A 22,358-nucleotide genomic window follows, 5' to 3' on the forward strand; every position below is an offset into this window, starting at 1 on the left:
TAAAGGGCTCGCATGCGGGCTCACTTGATCCCAACTCCAGCACAGAAGCACCAGGTTGAAATGTGCATTGACCATAGGGGAAGGGAAGGCATTGAGTAATCTTGAAGCATGTGACAGAGGCAGGAAATAGCTGGAACACTCCCTAAGGACTGAGACACTGATGGGATCCATTTTTTGTGTTCTCAGGCTATTTTGCTAATACTAGAACTGGCAGGTGCTGTTTTGGAAATCTTCATCTAACTGGTTAGCACCGGTGGGCATATGACTGAGAGCCCCACCCACCCTCCACCTCAGCTGGGCCTCAAAGTCTGCTGGACGGTAACCCCAGCCACCAGCGCCAGCAGCCACCGCTCCAGGTCCCACAGCTGCTCCAGAGGCCAGCTCAGCCGCAGTGTGCTGCAGCCGCAGCTGTGGGCCTGTGACAAGGGGTGCATACAGTCCACGCAGGAGGTAGCCTGCAAGAGGTGCATATCTCCACCTCAGAGGTAGCTGTTGAACACTTGGCTCTGTGGCAGGCAGGAGTGCCCTTCTGATCCCCATAGGACGTCTATGTAAAGCCAGTCCTTCGATGCTGGGAGATGGAACAGATTTACCAAATATGTGAAAACAAACACAAAGAATTAGGCATAGTGAAGAAACAGAAGAATGTATTCTAACGGAAAGAATAAGACAAAACCTCAGAAAATGAACTAAATGAAACAGAACCAATCTACTTGATTACAAAGTTAAAAGTAATGGTCATAAAAATGTTCACTGAACTTCAGAGAAGAATGGATCAAGAGTGAGAACTTTAACAGATAGAAAATGTAAGAAAATACCAAGCAGAAGTTATAAATAAACTGGAAAATACACTAAAGGGGCTCAGTAGAAGGTTGGATAAGGTAGAAAAACAGATCATGAGCTGGAAGACAAAGCAAGGGAAATCAGTAGCAAAATGAAAAAAGAATTTTAAAAAGTGAGGATACTTTAAGGGACTTTTGGGACAACATCAAGTGTAATAACATTTACAGTATAGCGGTCCCAGCAGGAGAAGAGAGAGAGGAAAAAAAAATTTAATACAGGAACTATTTCCTGATATATTTGAGGAAATAATGGATGAAAACTTCCTTAGTCTGAGGAAGGAAACAGTCATCCAGGTCTAGGAAGCCCAGAACACTTCTGAAGAATATGAACCCGAAGAAGCACCAGGCACATTGTATAACTAGAATGGTAGGATATGCTAAGGATATGTGAGGATCATAAAAGCAGCAGGAGAACAACAACTCACGTACAAGGATAACGTAAGGATATAAGCTGCTTTCTCAGCAGAAACCTTATGGGCCAGAGGAAGTGGATGACATATCAAAGTGCCAAAAGGAAAAAAACTTTCGTACAGGAATTCCCTACCCAGCAAGATAATCATTCAGGATTGTAGGAGAAATTGAGTTTCCCAGGTAAGCAAAAACAAGGAGTTCATCACCCCTAAACCAGCCTTATAAGATATTTTAAACAGACATCTTAAGCTGAAAAGAAATTGTACTAATTAATAATAAGAAAATATGTGAAAGTAAGAGTCTCCCTGTGAAAGTAAGCATATAATAAATGTTGTGAATCAATCCTGTATAAAGCAAGCATGAATGTTAACAGAAAGTAAAAGTAGAATTGACTAAAACTGCAGCAATTAGGAAAGGGAGATATTTGCCATTTACTGAAATAGGACTGTTGTTTTTATTTGGCTTATTTAGGGAAATTGGGGGGGGGGAACTATTTATGCATTCCCTTTGGACCTGTTTGAAATTCATGAACTGTTGGATATTTATGTCTTGACCTCAAAGGAGAAATCTGAGATGGAGAAATAAATTTGTGAGGTTTATTCCACCTCTTTTACAGTGAAACAGTCCCGTCCTCTGCCCACCATACTCTTGATTCTTCCTACTGTGCTCCCTCCCGCACCCACAGCTCTTATTTTCTAACATACTGTCATTTGTCATGTTATGTGACATAAACCTATGTTACATATTTTCTGTGTTGTTGTATATTGTTTATATCCTCCCCTGAATCCCAACTGGTAAGCTTTTGGAAGGCAAGAATTTTTGTCCATTTTGTCTCCCACTTGAAAATCAGTGCCTGACAGTTAGTAGGCCTTCAATAAATACTTGCTGAATGTTCAGTGAATGAATGAAGAAAGATATTCCACTGTTTTTAAGAGAGAAGATGAAAGAGGATGGATGCAACTGTAGCATGTTTTTGCTTTACATTTTGGAAAGATATCAGAGCTCTTGCATGATGACTATTTTCTCTAAAGTTTTATAAAAGGTCATCTCACAGCGAGAGAAAGGAATGTCTGTCCGAAGATCAAGAAGGGAGATTTGCAGTAGCCATGGTGGAGTGTGGGAGAATGGATTAACCAGAGAAATGTAGGATTGTTCCCTTGTGTGGAGGGCTCCTTTGAGATCAACAATGGTGAGTTTATCATGGAATCAGCTTGCCCTTTGAAGATCTTTCTTTATTAGTTGCTTGACTGCTCAGGTGTAGTCATGCATGGATAAAGTGGATAAAATAGGGTATCTGACTGACGAATTTTAGTAGCAGAGTATTTTAAATGATGATCAGAGTCCAGGATTTCACATTGACAGTAGATGGATAAAAGTTGGAAGATGAACTTTCCTGTTTATTGTTGAAGACAATATCAGAGGCACATTGGAATGATTTGGAAGGTGGCGTGAACTGGCATGAAAGTACACGGCATCCTGAGGATGGACCTTTGACAACATGGTGAAAGGCATTGTGGAGTTGGCTTTAGCTTCCTTTTTTTAAATTGAAGTGAAATTCACATATATCACGGCTTCCCTGGTGGCTCAGAGGTTAAAGCGTCCACCTGCAATGCGGGAGACCTGGGTTTGATCCCTGGGTCGGGAAGATCCCTGAAGAAGGAAATGGCAACCCACTCCAGTATTCTTGCCTGGAGAATCCCATGGACGGAGGAGCCTGGTGGGCTACATACAGTCCACGGGGTCACAAAGAGTCGGACACGACTGAGCGACTTCACTTTCTTTCACTTTCACACATATCAACGAGTTTAAAGTGTAAACTTAATGTCGTTTAGTTTGGTCACGGTGCTATACATCCCATTATCCCCAAAAGATATCCCTTAGTTGTTGTGTGTGTGTGTGAGCATGCTCAGTCATGTCCAACTCTTTCTGACCCCGTGGACTGTAGCCCACCAGGCTCTTCTGTCCATGGGATTTTCCATGGCTCACTTGGCTAGTTGATGGGTGAGCACCCTCGTTGGAATGTGTAATAGAGGTTCTAGGAACTGGATGTGCTGCTGTTGCTTCATGTTATAACTCAGAAAACTCATGTATTAATGAAACCAGACTCTATTACTAAAAATAGCTCCTCTCCATCTGAACTCAGGTGTTTCTTTCAATTTATACCATCATTTTCCCAGCAACTGAGGACTAAGCTCTGGTAGCCTTTTTACCTTTTTCCACAGTCATCACCATACTCATAAATTGCTTCCATCCTTTCCATTCCCACTGTTGTCACTTTAAGCTGGATCCTTATATGCCTGAACTTTAATAACAAGTCTGCCTCTAATAGATGGAATAGTCCATCGTAGATACTGCTGCTCGATGTTTATAACCTGGTACTCAGGGCCTTCTACAGTCTTACCCTTTCTTGTATGGTTGTTTTGGTGATCAAATGAGATAAATGAAATATTGCCCAGATTCCCTGGTAGCTCAGACGGTAAAGAATCTGCCTATAATGCGGAAGACCTGGATTCAATCCCTGGGTGAGGAAGATCCCTCCAGAGAAGGGAATGGCAACCCACTCCAGTATTCTTGTCTGGAGAATTCCATGGACAGAGGATCCTGGAAGCTTACAGTCCATGTGATTGCAAAGAATTGGACACAACTAAGCGACTAACACTTTCAAGTATTACTGTAGTTATTGGACTTCATCTTTGCCCTCACCGTTAACTTTATCAACCTCCTGTTTGAGTGAAACTTGTCTAGTCAATATCTGTGAGCATACTTAGTGGTTTTTTTCCTCCCTTGGCATCTTTGTTATAGCAATTCCACTTCCCTAGAATGCTCTTTTCCCTTACTTTCCACTTTTGTATATAATTCCCATATCCTTTATGAAGTCTTTATTTATTTGTGTTTCAGTAATCAGTCATTTATTTGAAATCAGTTGGAACACAGATTGTTGTACCACTCATTTGGCATTAGGCTATTTTGCCTTAAGTTTCTGTTTTTAACTGTACTTTAACTATTAATATCTGGAAAAAGATAGTTGTAAAGGTTTTGAGGATAGAAAACATGTTACCTAGCACCTAGTTGAGTATTCTGAATATAAGTTATTGACAAATAATATTACACAGTATTTAGAGAGTCACCAGAAATCCTTTTAGGAAATACTTGGCTACTCTTTCTTCCAACCCCCTTTTTTATTTTTGGTAACACATTGCTTTTCAGAATGATATGTTCACTAAAAGTGATTTTTTAATCCCATTAAACTTGATGTTAGTTTATGATCTTAATTCAGATGGGAAGATTTAAAGCTAGTTAGATCATTTTTCCGTATTTAACAATTCCAGATGATTAAAAATTAGCAACTGTGGGAAGTTTTATAGTGATTATTGAAAAGTTTCTGTCCCTCACCAAGTTCCTTTGCAGATTCCTCCTCATGTAATACTGTTCTTAGGTTGTTGTATATTCTTACAATTTTTCTATGCAAATACATAATTTTATTTTCAATTCCTTTTTCTACAAATGTAGCATATATGCTTTTTTCATCTTATTTGGCAATCATATAATGGAGATTTTTTCATATCAATACATAGAGAACTTTCTCATTCTTTCTTTTGTGAAGTATTGCTTGCATGGATTATTACACTTTATTTACATAGTCCTATACTGCTCATTACGTTCAAGTTTGGTTAGGATGAAGATAGCACCACATTCTTCTATTGTTCTACTTTTAATTATTAAAGATGGTGCCGTGGTGAAAAATCTGCCTGTCAGTGTGGGAAGTGCAAGAGACACGGGTTTGATCCTGGATTGGGAAAATCCCTTGGAGTAGGAAATGGCTATCTTCTCCAATACTCTTGACAGAGGAGCCTGGTGGGCTATAGTCCATGGGGTTGCAAAAAGTCCGTTGCAACTGAGTACACGTGTGTGCGTGCGCGCACACATGCGCATACACACGATGAAGATAGCACCACATTCTTCTGTTGTTGTGCTTTTAATTGCTACTTTAAAAAACCAAGAGGATCCCAGTAAAGGAAATAATAATGACTATCAAATTTGTGTGTTTTTTAAGCACTTTACATAGCAGATTTAAATGAAATTCAAGAAAAATCATGTGTGTTGAATGCCTGCCAAATACTATAGAAATGTTTTTATTCTCAGAAGTTATAACAACTTTTTAGAAATGAAAATCTTTGAATCTGACATTTGTGCCTAAAATAGGATTTCTCTTTTCCCTAGTGAAAAAATAACATACGAATTTTGTCGGTCATTTTAAATGGAGACTGTTTCATGAATTGCTTCAGGAAATTGGTTTGAGTTCAGTCACAAGAAACTGCAATACAAAAAGTGTAGTGAATCCCCAACTGGGTCCTAAGAAATTAAAGGCTCCCCAGAAGCAGGATTGTTTTGAATATCAGGGTCATTCACAGAGAAGAAGATGTGGAAAAGCCAGAAGTTTTTAGTTGTGTGTTAACTAGAGTTTAAGGTGACTGGTGTGCAAACCGAGGCTCTTCAAACTTCCAGAAAGAGGGAAATCAGAGGCAGAAATGGAAGTACGTAACCAAGAGGGAGAACTAAAATGGCATGCACTGAGGTGACAAAAAGGTGTTTTGTGGATAAGCATAAAGCAGCAAACTGAGGAAAAACTCAGATAAACTAGGAATCTTTGGGAAAGGAAACTGAGACAAAGAACTCCCGAGGGGTGTCCAGGAGTTATTAGGGATTTTGCTTATTTTTGGAGATATGCTGAATAGCAAGTATCTAAAAATTAAAGTATTACTCCTGAATGAAAGTATATTGACATAATTTAGGAAGCTCCTTAGTGATCGGTATTGCTGCCATGAAATATTTTTGCTCTAAAGTTAATTCTCAAATAGTATTTTACCTGACCTTGTAGACCTGGCATTTTAGGAGAACTGTTTCCAGAGAATAGGATGATTTTGGCTTCCCAGGTGGCATTAAGTGGTAAAGAACCTAACTGCCAGTGCAGGAGACATAAGAGATGCAGATTCGATCCCTGGGTTGGGAAGATCCACTGGGGAAGGACATGGCAACCCACTGCAGTATTCTTCCCTGGAAAATTCTATGGACAGAGGAGCATGGTGGGTTATGGTCCATAGGGTCTCAAAGAGTCAGACATGACTGAAGCGACTTAGCACACAAACAGTGTTTAGCAATGACTTATCCCTTATCATTCAGGTTAAATATAGTTAACTGTAAATAACTGTTGGTGAAGTCACAAGAAAGACTTGAATGATAACTTTAATGCTGAGTTTTCTTACTGAGAGTTGAATCCTGGGTAATTATATTTGGCTTAGTACTCAGTGTCTCTTTTTCCTTTTTTCACTCAAGTAATTTCACATATTTGCATATAAGTATCACATTTTTATGTCCAAAGAAGTATGTTCCTTCTACTGAATGCCTGTGAATGTGGATTTCATTCTGTGTCCATCTGTTAACCTGTTTACCGAAAGTTGTATAATTATGTGAAATTCTATGCATGTATTTATTTTGTCATTAAATAACATTTATTTCTACTTTGTGATTGAAATTAAGATAGAGCAAAAAGAGAAAAGGTTGCTGTGCTGCCCTGTGATCTTAAATAAAGAGCTCCCAGGTCCAGGCTGTCACATTTGAAAGACAACCTTAAATACTCTAAAAAATTACTTCAGGTTGTAGCATAAAATTTCCCCACACCTAGAAATGTTATCATATGCAGTATAGCTTTACAAACTCACACAGTAAAACTCTTCAGATGTGCCATCTTTATCACAGTGTTGTTCATTGATTTTCTGCCTCTACGTGGTTGCTTCATTGAGTATATCCTCGTGAAGACAGATCATCTCTCATTAGAGTCACTCTGCCCTCCTCTTCCCGTAATGCCGTAAAGATGTTCCTGGTATTCATGTAGGTACAGGTGGAAATCCTTACTGTGGGACCAAAGTCACTTAGGCTCCTTGACCCAATAATATTGTGAAGTGCCCTCTGATTATTCTAGACCCACCTACTATCTTAATAAACAAAAGCATGCTCTGCTTTGAGATCCAATGACTGGTTATTTAGACTGGTTATTAAATGAGGAATGTACCGGGAAATTTTCTGTTTCATAAAGAAATAGCTAAGGTGATTGATGTTGTCTAATGAAGGCTTGTCCTTCTTACAAAAAAAAATATGTTCCTGTATAATTATGATCTCTGACTGTTGTGATCTGTGCCTTTTCAGTATTTTCAATTAAAAGATGGGATATTGTAAGAGACAGAATTCAGTGATTTTTTAAAAATATGAGCTTATTATCAATGTTATTTTTATGTGAAATAAGTGCACACATCATTGGAAAGATCATTCAGAATTACGAAGTAAATGTCCATGCATAGACCTGTTTAAGAATGGTGTATAGTATTATAGCAGTGGTCTGTAAGTATAAACAAATAACTCTTTTACTCTGAAAGTTTAACTCTTTGACCTATAGTTAATCTTGTTGTATCTTTTATTACTCATTTTTACTTGTTCAGCAGTCTGAAGCACTGGGGATTCACATTGCCAATCAGAGTTGAAAGAGAGCTCTGAAATATAGCAGCTGTCAGTCAAGAACCAAACCAGAAAGCCGCAGTAGCTCTCTAACTCTTCTACAACCTGATATTTATTAATTACCCAGCAGTAATTAGTGCACCCACTTTTATTTGACCTCCATTTGCAAACACCTCCTTTATGTCAAGACAGGTTAGTACTTCAAAACGCCAAAGTGCTTCAGTGACTGTTGCACCTAATGTGGCAAAATTGTTGTTTCATTCAAATACTCTAGAAAGAAAGACACTACATGCAATTTTGTAGTCTCCTTTTTACTGTTATATCCTGAATATTTTCCATGGCATTAGACATTGATTCCTAATTTGTTTCTTAGGAATATATATTAATGAACTGTGTGTCATAATATCTTTAATAATCATCTATTGCTGACATGTGGGTTGTTTTCAGTATTTCATTATTTTAAGCATTCTTGTGACTTCATATTTGCACATATCTGTGTGATAGTCCAAATTTGAAGTCTTTATATAAATATATAATCTCATTTTAATATTTTCTTCACCAGTACCTTCACACACGTGTAAGTGAATCTGCTTTGTTAGATTCCTTTAGTATAGATTTCAGTAAAAATGACTTATAATCTTATTTCAGAATAATATAAATTTCCAGAGAATTATATAAACCATACATGTGATGTCATTGAAGACCTGAATACTAAGGGAAAGCTTTTAGAAATATTAGTGTTAGCAGTTGGACCTTTGTGTAAGTACTCTTGGTTGCCTAGTCTGTGGGTCTCTTTTTCCTTCCTTGAACTACACTAATTTTGTTCTTGTATAGGGCAGTGTACTTACACATGACATTATAGATAAAAAACAATAAGGTGTCGTTTCTCAGTGTGGATGGTAGAGTGGGGAAAAGGAAGAGGGCTCTTTGCCAAAGATTATTGGTCTTCTCAGTTAACTTATTCCAAAGCTGTCTTGTCTTCCAGCTTCCTTGTTATATGAAATAGTAAATGTTCTTGTAGTTTAAGGCACCTTGAATGGTGCTGTCTATTATTTGCTCTAGAATGTATGTTAGTGAAACTTTGAGAGGTATAAGTGATTTGGAAAAGATGAAAAATCCTGCATGTAACTTTTTCAGTGGGAGAAATCACATAAGCCAAAGTGTTCAAGGAGTCATCAGGTTGATGGCCATATGTAAGTTTCTTGTGCCTTACACCAAAAAACGGGGAGTTACCACATCAAACTCTTGTTTTCCATAAGTGATATCTCAGTCCTAAAGAGTCCTCTAGGACTCTCAGGAACATCTGCAGACTTTCTTACCTCATTTTCTCCAGCAAGTTTGAAACTTGGAACCAGAGATCAAATTGCCAACATCCACTGGATCATTGAAAAAGCAAGAGAGTTCCAGAAAAACATGTATTTCTGCTTTACTGACTATGCCAAAGCCTTTGACTGTGTGGATCAGTGGAAAATTCTGAAAGAGATGGGAATACCAGACCACTTGACCTGCCTCTTGAGAAACCTGTATGCAGGTCAGGAAGCAACAGTTAGAACTGGACTTGGACCCACAGACTGGTTCCAAATAGGCAAAGGAGTACGTCAAGGCTGTCTATTGTCACGCTGCTTATTTAACTTATATGCAGAGTACACCATGAGAAACGCTGGGCTGGAAGAAGCACAGGCTGGAATCAGGATTGCCGGGAGAAATATCAATAACCTCAGATATGCAGATGACACCACCTTTATGGCAGAAAGAGAAGAAGAACTAAAGAGCCTCTTGATGAAAGTGAAGAGGAGAGTGAAAAAGTTGGCTTAAAGCTCAACATTCAGAAAACTAAGATCATGGCATCCGGTCCCATCACTTCATGGCAAATGGATGGGGAAACAGTGGCTGACTTTATTTTTCTGGGCTCCAAAATCACTGCAGATGGTGATTGCAGCCATGAAATTAAAAGACACTTGCTCCTTGCAAGGAAAGCTATGACCAACCTAGACAGCATATTAAAAAGCAGAGACATTACTTTACCAACAAAGGTCCATCTAGTCAAGGCTATGGTTTTTCCAGTGGTCATGTATGGATGTGAGAGTTGGACTATAAAGGAAGCTGAGTGCCAAATAATTGATGCTTTTGAATTGTGGTGTTGGAGAAGACTTGAGAGTCCCTTGGACTGCAAGAAGATCCAAGTCCTTCCTAAAGGAGATCAGTCCTGGGTGTTCATTAGAAGAACTGATGCTGAAGCTGAAACTCCAATACTTTGGCCACTTGATGTGAAGAGCTGACTCATTTGAAAGGACCCTGATGCTGGGAAAGATTGAGAGCAGGAGGAGAAGGGGACAACAGAGGATGAGTTGGTTGGATGGCATCACCAACTCGATGGACATGGGTTTGGGTGGAGTCCGGGAGTTGGTGATGGACAGGGAGGCCTGGCGTGCTGTGGTTCATGGGGTTGCAAAGAGTAGGACACGACTGAGCAACTGAACTGAACTGAACTTACTCCTGAAGTCTGTGAAATAATCTACTAATTTGCGTACTTTGAAGATTTCACCTGGGTTGAATTCATAGACGTTAGTTGTAAAATAATTGGACAAGAGTACATCTCACACAGCCCTGGTCTGTAGCAGAAAATGTGAGAGTTGTGTTAGCATGGAACCCATGTAGTTAATGGTGACGGTTTATTAAATCCTGCTTTTCTTTTCCTTTCAAAATACTTAACTCTCCACTAATGGAGAGCTTTGTCTTCTCATCCTTTCAATACCAAAATAATACCTTATCTTTACGGAATTTATTAAGAAAAATATTTAAGCACCTCCTTTGTGCCAGACTCTGTTTAAGGTACTGGGAATATAATGGTGAACTAGCCTGAAACTATCTTTATTTAGATAGGGCTGGGAGTTCAGATATATAAACAAGTAAATAATTTTAGATGGTGGTAAGTTCTAGAAGAGTATACATCAACGTTATGATACAGTATTTTAAATTATGTGGTCATGAAAGGTCTCTCTGAGGTGACATTTGAATTAGTACCTCAGTAGGAAACCAGGTGAGAAAAGAATATTTTAGATGAATGGAGTTAAACTCTTAAAATGGGAGTGAGCCTGGGGTTGGTTTGTTCATTTAGTCACTAAGTAATGTCTGACTCTTTGTGACCCCATGGACTGTAGCCTGCCAAGCTGCTCTATCCATGGGATTTCCCAGGCAAGAATACTGGAGTAGGTTGTCATTTCCTCCTCCAGAAGATCTTCCCAACCCAGGATTGAACCTAAGTCTCTTTCATTGGCAGGCAGGTTCTTTAGCACTGAGCCACCAGGGAAGTCAGGCTTGGGGGATTCAAGAAAAGAAAGAAAGCGATGGCGCCTAGGTTTGAGGGAGTGAGGGCAGAGGCCGAGTCTTTTATGGCAGTGTGTGTAGATCGTGATAAGGAATGTAAATTTTACTCCGCACACACTGAGCAGCTAGTGCAGCGTTTTAAGTAGGGGCATGGCATGATTTGAGCTGTAGTTTTAAAAGATCATTTTAGCTGTCATTGAGAACAGTTTGTAAGCTCTGCTTTATAAAGAGAACAGATAGTAGCAGACACTAACAGCCAATGTATAAATTATGGGAAGCCCTTATTTAAGTTCTTCTACCTCATGCCCCTCCTGTTTAAAATTTTTATTTTATAGTTTCTGTGGGTTTTAAAAGAGTAGGTTTAGCAGTCTTTTAATTGACTTTAATGCTCCTTGTGTTTTTTCCCTTATCAACTTCTTAGAGGAAAATCTTTTAGTCTCTCTTTATGTCAGTACTCAGTGGTTTCAGTTAATTACAGTAACTGGCCACTTCAAAACTTAGTGAGTTGAAACAGTGGGATTTATTTCTTATGATTCTGAAGGTTGGCTGGGCTGCTTCTCTGTTGGTTTTGCCTAAGTTTACTCATGTGGTTCCATTTAGGTGGATTGACTAGACTGAAGGTCCAGGATGGCCTTACCTACGTGTCTGGCTGTTGGCTGGTGTGTCTTGGTTCTTCTCTGTGTGTCCTCTCAACTTCCAGTAAACTAGACCATCTTCTTTACATGGTAGTTTCATGGTATCTCTGCAAGAAAAAGAAAAGCAGAAGTTCTCAGAGGCTTAAGGTTTAGGTTGGGAGGTTGTATGATCTCACTTCCATCACTTTCTGTTGGTGAAAGAAGTGCAGTCAGATTCCAGTCCTCTCTCTTGATGGGAAGAGAAGCAGTCATATTGCAGAGGAGCGATGATTATGCCCATCTGTGAAAGCAGTCTGCCACAGTCCACTCTCTGACCACCAACATTTGTATTCCTGCCAAATGCAGATATACTCATCCTCTCCCCTAATTCCCAAAATCTAATTGCAGCCTTACTCTCCAAGTCCGAGATCTCTTGATCTGCCTTGGGTCCAGATATGAATAAGGCCCCTCAAGTTCATTTCCTCTGAACTCTTGCTTCAGAGACCTGTGAACTGAAACAAGTACCAAATCAGTGATCTTAGGTTTCTAGCTTCAGAAATTGCATAAACATGGATAAATTAAACCCAAAGTAAGCAAAAGGTAAGAAATAATCAAGAATGATAATCAATAAAATAGAAAATAAGCAGGGAAATCAATGAAACCAATAACCGGTTCTTTGAAAAGCTTCTTAAAATTGACAGACCACTACCTACATTAGTCAAGAAAAAAGGAAAAGACACAAACTACCAATATGTGAAATAAAAAAGAGGGTATCACTACAGATCCTCCAAACATTAAAAGAATAGTAAGAGAATATTGTGAACAAATTTGATTATTATTTTTTATTTTTTAGTTTTAATTCGATGATTGCTTTACAATAGTATGTTAGTTTCTGCCATATAGTGTCATGAATCAGCTATAGGTATACATTTGTCTCCTCCCTCTTGAACTTCCCTTATGCCAATAAGTATAACAACTTAAATAAATGATCAGATTCATTGATGGATGCAAACTATCAAGGCTCATTGAAAAAGAAAATAGATAATGTGAAAATCCCTATGTATGTTAAAGAAATTAGATTTTTTGCTACAAACCTTACCACCAAAAAACCAAAAAAACAAAAACCGGAAAGCAAGTCCCAAGTCAGATGTCTTCTCAGTGAATTCTCTCAAACATTTAAGAAAGAAATGATGCCAATTCCACACAAGCTCTTTCCAAAAATAGAAGAGAAGAGGAACACTTCTGAACTCATTTCATGCAGCCAATATTATTCTGATACCAAGACAAAGACATGACAGGAAAAGAAATCTGTAAACCGCTATCCCTTGGGAACATACACAGAAATTCTTATTAAAATACTGGGAAATGATAAAATGGAAAAAAATTGAATCCAGCAATATAATAAAAAGTTAATATATCATGACTAATGTAATGTCAAAAATGTAAGGTTGGTTTAACATTCTAAAATCAGTCAGTGTGATTCACCATATTCACAGGCTAAACTGAAAGAACGGTGTCGTGGTGGTTTAGTTTTAAGTTGTGTCTGACTCTTGGGACCCCATGGACTGTAGCCTGCCAGGCTCCTCTGTCAGTGGGATTCTCCAGGCAAGAATACTGGAGGGGATTGCCATTTACTTCTCCAGGGATCTTCCTGACAGAGGAATCAAACTTGGGTCTCCTGCATTGCATGCAGATCATTTCAGTAGATGGAGAAAAACACCATTTATGAAACAAAAAGCCAAACTCGGCAAACAAATAATAGAACAAACTTCCTTAAACTGATAAAAACCTAAAACTAGCATTATACTCACTCATGAGGACTGAGTGCTTTCCTCCTATGACTGGCAACAAAGCAAGAGTTTCTGCCCTTATTGCTTTGTTCAACAATGTACTCGAGTTCCTAGGCCATATGGTAAGATAGGAAACTGAAAGGCTTAAAGATTAAAAAAGAAAAAAAAAACTGTCATTATTCAAAGGCAGCCTGATTGTGTTTGTAGAAAATGCCGTGGAATTAGATTTTTTTTTAAGCCCCTAGAACTATTAAATCAGTTTAACCAAATCACAGGGCATATGGTTAATATAGAGAAATCATTTTTAGTTCTGTATACCCTTATCTGGTATTAGCAGTGAATATTGGAAAGTCATATTTCAATAACAATGCCATTTATAATATCAAAAAATGAAATACTTTAGAATAAATAGTAAATATGTACAAGACCACATTTATTATTATGATGCTGAAGACCACAGATCATTGCTCATATAAATTAAAGAAGACCTAAATAAATGGAGATGTATAATATATTCATGGATCAGAAGACTCAGTTTTAAAATTTCATTTCTCCCCAGATTGATCCATAGATTCAACACAAACTTAAAACCCTAGGAGGCTTTTTTTGTAGAACTTGACAAATTGGGTCTATAATTTATATGGAAATTTAGAAGACCTCTCTGACCCATTAGAAAAAAGAACAGCAAAACTGGAAGAATTGCACTATTTGATTTTAAGGTTTACCATAAAGTTACAGTAATCAAAACAGTGTGGTATTAGCATAAGAATATATCAGTTGAACAGAGTCTAGAAATACTCACACATTTATGGTCAGTGGATTTTTGACAAAGATGCCAAGGCAATTCATTGGATAAGCAGTACTGGAGAACTGTTTATAATAGCCAAAACATGGAAACAGCCTTCATGTCCATTGACAGATGAATGGATAAAGAAGATATGGTACATATATACAGTGGAATATTGTTGTTTAGTCGCTAACTCGAGTCCTACTCTTTTTTGACCCCATGGATTGTAGTCCACCAGGCTCCTCCATCCATGGGATTTTTCAGGCAAAAATACTGGAGTGGGTTGCTATTTCCTTCTGAAGGGGATCTTCCTAATCCAGGGATTGAACCCATGTCTTACTGCATTGGGGAGAAGGCAATGGCAACCCACTCCAGTACTCTTGCCTGTTAAATCCCATGGACGGAGGAGCCTGGTGGGCTGCAGTCCATGGGGTCGCAAAGAGTCAGACACGACTGAGCGACTTCACTTTCACTTTTCACTTTCATGCATTGGAGAAGGAAATGTTAACCCACTCCACTGTTCTTGCCTGGAGAATCCCAGGGATGGAGGAGCCTGGTAGGTTGCCGTCTATGGGGTCTCACAGGGTCGGACACGACTGAAGCAACTTGGCGGCAGCAGCTACTGCATTGGCAGGTGGATTCTTTACCACTTAGCCACCAGGAAAGCCCACAATGGAATATTACTGAGCCATTAAAAAGAATGAAATAATGCCTTTTGCAGCAAATGGACCTCAAGATTGTCGTACTGAGTGAGGTAGGTCAGAGAAAGACAAATATGGTATGATATCGCTTATATGCAGAATCTAAAAAGAAAGATACAAATGAACTTATTTACAAAACAAACAGATTCACAGATTTTGGGAACTAATTTATGGTTACAGGGGTGTGGAGGGTAAGGGAAAGGATAGTTAGGGAGTTTGGGATGGACATGTACACACTGCTATACTTAAAGTGGATAACCATCAAGGATAGCATAGGGAGCTATGTTCAGTATTATGTAACAACCTAAACAGGAAGAGATTGAAAAAGCATAGATGCGTGTCTGTGTATAACTGAATTACTTTGCCATACACTTGAAGTTTAGTGAGGGACAGGGAGGCCTGACATGCTCCAGTCCATGGGGTCGCAAAGTGTTGGACATGACTTAGCAACTGAGCCACAACAACACTTGAAACTAAAACAACATTGTTAATCACCTGTCCTCCAATATAAAATAAAAAGATTATAAAAACAGTGCTGGAGAAGTTGTACGTGCCTGATAGGGTAGGACTGAGGGGAGGAGAGCAGGGGAGAGATCTTGACCCTCGTCTCATATCATATCCAGAAATAACTTGAATGGGTTATAGTCCTTAACCTAAGTTCTGAGACTTAAAAACGTCTGGAAGAAACATAAGAGAAAATGTGAATTTGCAGAGGCAGCATTTCTTTGAGAAAACCCAACAAGCATGAATGGTAATAGAATGAATATTGATAAGTTTCACTACATAAAATTTAAAACTTTCTTTGAAAGGGGTGATTAAAGAGCAATAGTATCATATTACAAGCAGATGTGCATCCTGAGATGGGTGTAATTTGTATTTTTATTTTGCAATCTCTTACTACAGTGTAATGTAGAACAGAGTGCTGAGTTTAAAGTCAGAAATTTTCTCATTTGTAATCCTAACTCTGACACTTGTCAAAGATATATTTTACTAAATTATTTAGTGTTGTTAACATTTTCAGAGCCTTGGTTTTCCTTTTGTTTTTCTCTTTTGTGAAATAGTCATATGAATGCTTACCTTAAGGGATTACAGTGATGGTCAAAAAAATAGGAATAAAAAAATAAGAGTGCTATTGCTGTTCTTATTTGGTGTGTGATTATTGTTATATATATTGTTGATCTTTAACTTCTCTGCTTATAAAATGGTACATGTGAAAGAACCTCCCTTCGGCACATAACCAACTATAATTAGCTTTTAGGGAGAGTCTGAAATTTTTTAATATTTCGGTAGATGTTTAAATAAATCTCCAGTTTATCCTTCTGATCCTTGTTGATGATGGAAATCAAAGTAGGTATAGTGACATTATTTTCATTTTCTTTTAAGAGAACAGCTCACACTACTTTGGTGGACACACTGTAGTTTTATGCCAAACCAGTCCTTTTTACTAGTAATGTTTTAATTAGCAATTGAAAAACATCTCCTAAATGTGTTTATTTAGATATTAAGTAATAGCATAGATATTAAGTAATAACTATGTCACTTATTATATGAATAGTTATTGTAACATTTAAATATATACTGTGTATTATATATTTAAACTGTAAAACAATAGAATCAATTAGTCATTAGTGTACTTTCTGCTTGGAAGCTTTTTCCATGTACTTTTTTAGCATAGTAGGTTCAGCTGTCCTTTAAGACATGCAATTATACTTGCAGTTATACACTGTGAGGGATGAAGGATAGTTAAGTGGTTCCCAAGAACATATCAGGTACTTTGAGCTAAAAAGAGAATGATTTCATGTCAAACAGGACAAACTCCATTGCTTCACAAATCCACTTGGTTTTGACACAGAGAAAATGATTTTTTTAATATCTGAAAGTTAGATTGTAGAGCCTCATCCATGACTCATTCATCTATTATAAATTTAAACTTTCTATATTACAGACGTGAAGACCCTCTTTCTGTAAAGGACCACTGAATCCAAGGGTTAAATAACAGCAACCACAGCCGCTTTCAAAAAGGCCAAATTAAGGGATTTGGGGGCAAGAGAAATAGAAAACGTTACTATCATTCTGCTTTTACAAAGTACGAGATTGTTTTTCATTTAGGGTAGATAAGATAGGCTATGAAACAGTGGTATGGAAGAGCTTGAAAGAAAAAAAACTACTGTCTTTTTTTTCTGTGTTTTGTATTTCTATTTTCCTGTTCAGTTGTTGGTCAGCTATGTTCACCCTCACCCAAGCTATCCCACTGGGACAAGATGAGGAAAATGGATATAAGATGGGTGGTAAAGATGGCATAGCAGAGGTAGAAAAACATTTATAAACTGGTTCTGGGGAGTTCAGAGGGGGTGTCGGTACTTCTATACAGATTTCCAAAGTCCTTTGGATTGTGCTAATAAGTTATTGCTGTTTTTTGTCCATACTCATTGAAATTCTGCTTTTCTCCTTAGCAGTTAATCATTATTCCTAACCTCTGTTCTTTCTGACTTTATGCTGCTTTTAACTCTAAGGAAGATTATTCTTATATATACAACATTATCACTTACTAGAGTACTTCCTTACCATAGGCCAGATGGCTTCATAAGCCATAGGCACTCAAGTCCTTGAGTTAGTCTTTGAGATACGAAGTCTTATTCATGGCTCCCACTCAGGTTCTTGGGTCAGTCTCTTTGTGGGATGGAATCTTCTTCTTAATGGCTTTGAACTTTTCAGTTCTTCTTTAGAGAAAGTCCTTTCTATTTATGAAAATAGAGTAAAGCCCAACAGATTTTCTTAAATACAATCTAGTGATGATATCTTCTGGTATTGCTAAAACATAAATCTTTGAGACTGGAGACCTGTCTTCCATAATACTTATCTTCCATAATACTTTGCACAAGAGTAGAGGCTTAATATATGTTAATACAAGTAAGAGTATTATTTGCATCATTTAGAGTCCTCTGTGTATTGGGAAAGGATAAGAGGAATAATTATGTTTGATGACTAAGAACAACATAGATTTTCAAAGTGAGATCATTAAAAATTTTCTTAAAGACACCTTGTGGGAGAAAATGGAAAAATGACTTTAAAACATTAGAAAGTACTATTTGAAGGTAAAGCATGTCTCCCCTTATTCATTTTTGTTCCTTAATATATTGTGCTACTTTATTTGTTTTTTTTTTCTTCTCCCTCTTTCCCTCAGCCCCTTATCCACAGCTGCTTTTTTTAAATACTTGAGTTATTAGGTTTCATCAGGAGTGCCTCATTTGAATCTCTGTCTCTGTGTATCATATTCTCTTTCTCTGAGAAGCTTACAGGCCTATTACATTACTTTCATTTATTTAAAGCCAGGATAACTGGCTTTTGCCTCAAGGTATCATAGAGTTCTTATGTGTCTAACATCCCAAGCCTAGTTAGTTACCCATATTTCATGAAACAGACTTTGATAGCTGTTCCCCATCCTAGTGATCAAATATCTTTAATGTTATAAAGAAAGAGCACTGTTGAAATGTGACCTTGCACAAGTCAGCCTCATTCAACTGCCTTTCTTTATCTGCAAAATGGAGAGAATTAATGTGTATCCTTGAACCTAATATGGTTTGTTGTTAGTGAAAAAAACCAAGCTTTGTAAAAAACTACAAGACCTCTACAACTTTAAGATGTTCTGGGGATGATATTTCTAAAGTACCACGTCGGAAAGATTGCATTAAAATAAAATATTGACACTCTGTGAAGCAGCAAGGGGTATCTTTTCAGTCTCATTTCTTTATCTGTAGTAGTCTCTTTATCCTCTGTCTGTAGAAATTCAATCCACCTCTAAAAGCCTAGGGCAAATGTCACCACCTTCGTAAATTTTTTCTTTATGTCCTAAATTAAAACTGATGTCACTCTCCTGGAATTCAGTAACTTGGCCATTTTTTTCCACCATTGTTTAAAGTCTTTACTGAATTTGTTAGTGTTGCCTTTGTTTCACATTTTGGTTTCTTGGCTTCCAGGCATATGGGATTTTAGTTCCCTGACCAGGATCGAACCCATACCCTCTGTATTTGAAGGCAGAGTCTTAACCACTGGACCATCAGGGAAGTCCCATTTTGGCAGCTTTTTAATGGATGTAGCAGTTCCCTTATTTTCTCATTCTTGGCCACCCACCCCCATACCTGAGAGAACCATCTAGATATTATACAACAGTGATTAGACTAGGGCTGTGGTCGCTCCAGTCTTAATGTGTCTGAGATCACATGAGGGATCCTGATCTCTCTCACTCTTGGTAGTTGGGAGTCAGAACTTCTGCTTGAACCACACTGTTCTTCCTTTAGTCTCTTGCATTTGACATGCCCCCTTCCACAGTAGGTCTTTTGCGCATGATGCTGCCTTCGCCAAGAGTTAGTGCTTCTTCCTCTGTGCTTATGATGCTTGTCCTTCAGATGTGAGCTTTATCACTAATTCATAGTAAGTCCTTTCCTTGGTCAACTTTCCCGCATTGTATGTTCTCATAGCACTGGCTACACCATCACAGCACTTGTCACAAGTGAAGCCTTGCCATTTATCTGTATAATCATTTAAATAATGACTCACTGAATTGGCAGCTCCACAAGGGTAGACACTACGTATGTTCCTGTTCTTGCTTATATTCCTATTGCCTATATAAATGCCTACAGTTTCTGGAACATAGTTGTCACCTAAAATATTTGAATATATAGATACATAGTAGTCTACAAACAAGCTTTGACACAGACGTTCTAGACCCTTGCATTCAATCCTTGATTTATAATTGACTTGTAAATTGTCTCTTAACCTTTCTTTGTTTTGGTGTCTAAAACTGAAACCTGTGTTGCCTTCCTCATTGGGTATTGTGGACATCAAAAGAAAAATGTGAAGATATATTGAAAAGTATAAAGTGCTATTTGAATATAAAGTTACATTAAATAGCTATTAATGTGAGAGATACTGTCATGGATATAGAATATAGTACATGGACCTTGTTAATGTTATTTGTTCTGTAACATAATAGTTGTGTTTTGAGATGGAGTTTAATCTTATATATTGGGCTTCTTAGAAATTCTCTCTTCACTATCCATTGTTTAGGGTAGTGAGTATCATTTATTTCCTCTTGTGAAAAGCATATGACCCAAAATTGCCTAACATTAGCCTTCAAATTCACTTTTTTTTTAATGGTCCAGCAAGCCCTATTATGTTAGTACAAACTGCATCTTTCACAAATGGCTTATCTCTGTATTTATAATTACTTAATGCTGTGTGCTATGAGGCATAACAGGATTGTATATGTTACTTTAACTCTGGATGAAATGGAATAGGAAAACATAAGTTAAATAAATTGAATTGATACCCTATTGTATTTTTGGAACAGGACAAGATAGCCTCTGTTTTTTCAACAAACTCTCTGTTTGGTTATTCCATAATTTTCTTCAAATATATTTATGTTGCTTCATCTCTGTTTTCTGTTCCCAATTCCTCTCCCTTCACCCTTTTAAATTTCTCTAATTTTTCTTCTTTTTTACTTCAACAGTCTGGGTTGCAGGGGGGGAAAAAAAACCTGGCTGTTAATCAAGAACATGATCTCATTGCTTTCAATGGCTTAGAAAAGAAACATTTTAAAGCAGTTGAAAGATTTCACTTTGGAAAGTAGGTACTGCATAACTAAGTGTGTTAGTTCCCAGCAGAGCCTTGAGTAATCTCTTTCCAGCCATCCTCATATTTTTTTCTCTTCTACTTCCTGTTCAGTGAGCAAGTGCCTAAGTTAATAAAAAAGAAAAAAAAAAAAAAGAATCCGTAAGGCTTCTCTTTAGGAGTTCTTGCCAGAGCATTGTTTACTGTTCCTTCACTGATCCACATGTATTTTTATCCTTCTGTGTTGTGATTGTTTCCCAGCTTCATCACTTATATAGAGATGGAGTTCATTTTTAGTTCCCCTCCTTACTCACACAAGCCCCCAGCCCTCCTCAGAGTTCCCTTAAGTATATCTGGGAGCCCTTGAGTGGAACATGACATGTGTTCAAGAAGTGAATATTGTTGTCCTACAGCCTTCTTGGGAAGTCCATCCCCTTCAACCCACCCTAATGTGGAACCTCATCACTGCCCTGGGTTGGGTCCTCGTGAGGGACAGCAGCCGTGCCAGGAATGCTGTCTCCGGTGCTGTCAGAGCAGCGGTCTTCAGGTACTCAGAGGAGGGAGGCTGCACTGGAGCCGTCTTCCCCACCCCCAGCGCTGCCCCAGACTTTGTCTCCAGGTCCCGGTGTAGCAGAGCGTGTGCTCACAGCTTCAGTCTCTGCTGAAAAGGGGTCTTATCTTTTGAATCTACCCTTTTACTCTTTCTGGGCTCAAAACCAGTTCAGAGAGCCAGGTTAAAAAAAGACACCTTGCCACTTCTTCCATTGGCTTTATTTCATCTCACTTTCCTTCTCTCTTTCCTCTCCCCCCTCAGCCTCCTCTGGGTTCCCACTGACATTTCCATTCATGAATTAAAAGGCAAAATACCATCTATAGAGAGAGGTCCCTGGCTCACTAGTTCTGATAGTTGCTGAGTTAATAATCATACTTGGAATCAGCTCAGCCAACCTGTTACATTCTTAAAAACTGGTTTTTTGAATAGATATCCACATTCCTGCTACAAAATTCATAAAATAGAAAAATATCATGAAAACTCTTCTTAGCACCTCCATCTTTCAGTTATCAAGTTCCTATCCTGTAGGGAATCAGTGTTTCCAGTTTCCTCTGTATCCTTCCAGAAATCCTTCATGCAGGTATAAACAAATGTATATGTATATTCTTTCCTACTTTACTCTTCCTTTTCCCCCTCCTCCTCCTCCTTCACAAATGACATATATGCTTTGCTCTTCCTTGTTCTTTTTGCTTGGAGGCTGTTTCATGTTTGCATATAAGGAATTTCTTAGGGCTGCATTGTGTGATTATACCATAATTTATCTGTTCCCCTGTTGGTGTACATTTAGGTTGTTTCTGATCTTTTCCTATTACAAATAATGCTGTAAAAATTAGCACTGAACATAATTTAGTTTGCTTGCTCATGTATGAGTACGTCTGTAATGTAGATTCCCTAGAACTGAAATCGCAAGGTTAATGGTTATACTTTTTGGAACCTGTGACATTTTCAGTTATTGAGTTCTGAGGAGGTTGTTTGTTCTGTTTCTCATTTCTGACTTATATTCTGGAATCCGCCTTCTAGCTTTGTCACCTATTTGTTGATTGCTCAGGCAGTGTGCAGGCAACATTATTAAGTGGTCCAGGTGTAAAGAAAAAAAATAGATTTAGTTTTTGTTTTCAGACTTTTCATAGAGATATAAGAATAAATAATTATTTTTTCTATCATGACACAAACTGCAGTATGAGCTGGGTCATAAACAACAGCTGCTATTTAG

General features: G+C 38.0%; 1 protein-coding gene across 9 annotated transcripts in view; it reads left to right on the top strand.

The window, feature by feature from the left end:
- Positions 1-22,358, top strand: part of HMBOX1 (homeobox containing 1) — a 208,239-nt gene that overhangs the window by 33,109 nt on the left and 152,772 nt on the right. The gene's annotated exons all lie outside the window — the stretch shown is intronic.

The sequence above is a fragment of the Odocoileus virginianus genome, chromosome 18 (assembly GCF_023699985.2).
Source record: "Odocoileus virginianus isolate 20LAN1187 ecotype Illinois chromosome 18, Ovbor_1.2, whole genome shotgun sequence".
In the NCBI taxonomy this organism is placed as follows: Eukaryota; Metazoa; Chordata; class Mammalia; order Artiodactyla; family Cervidae; genus Odocoileus; species Odocoileus virginianus.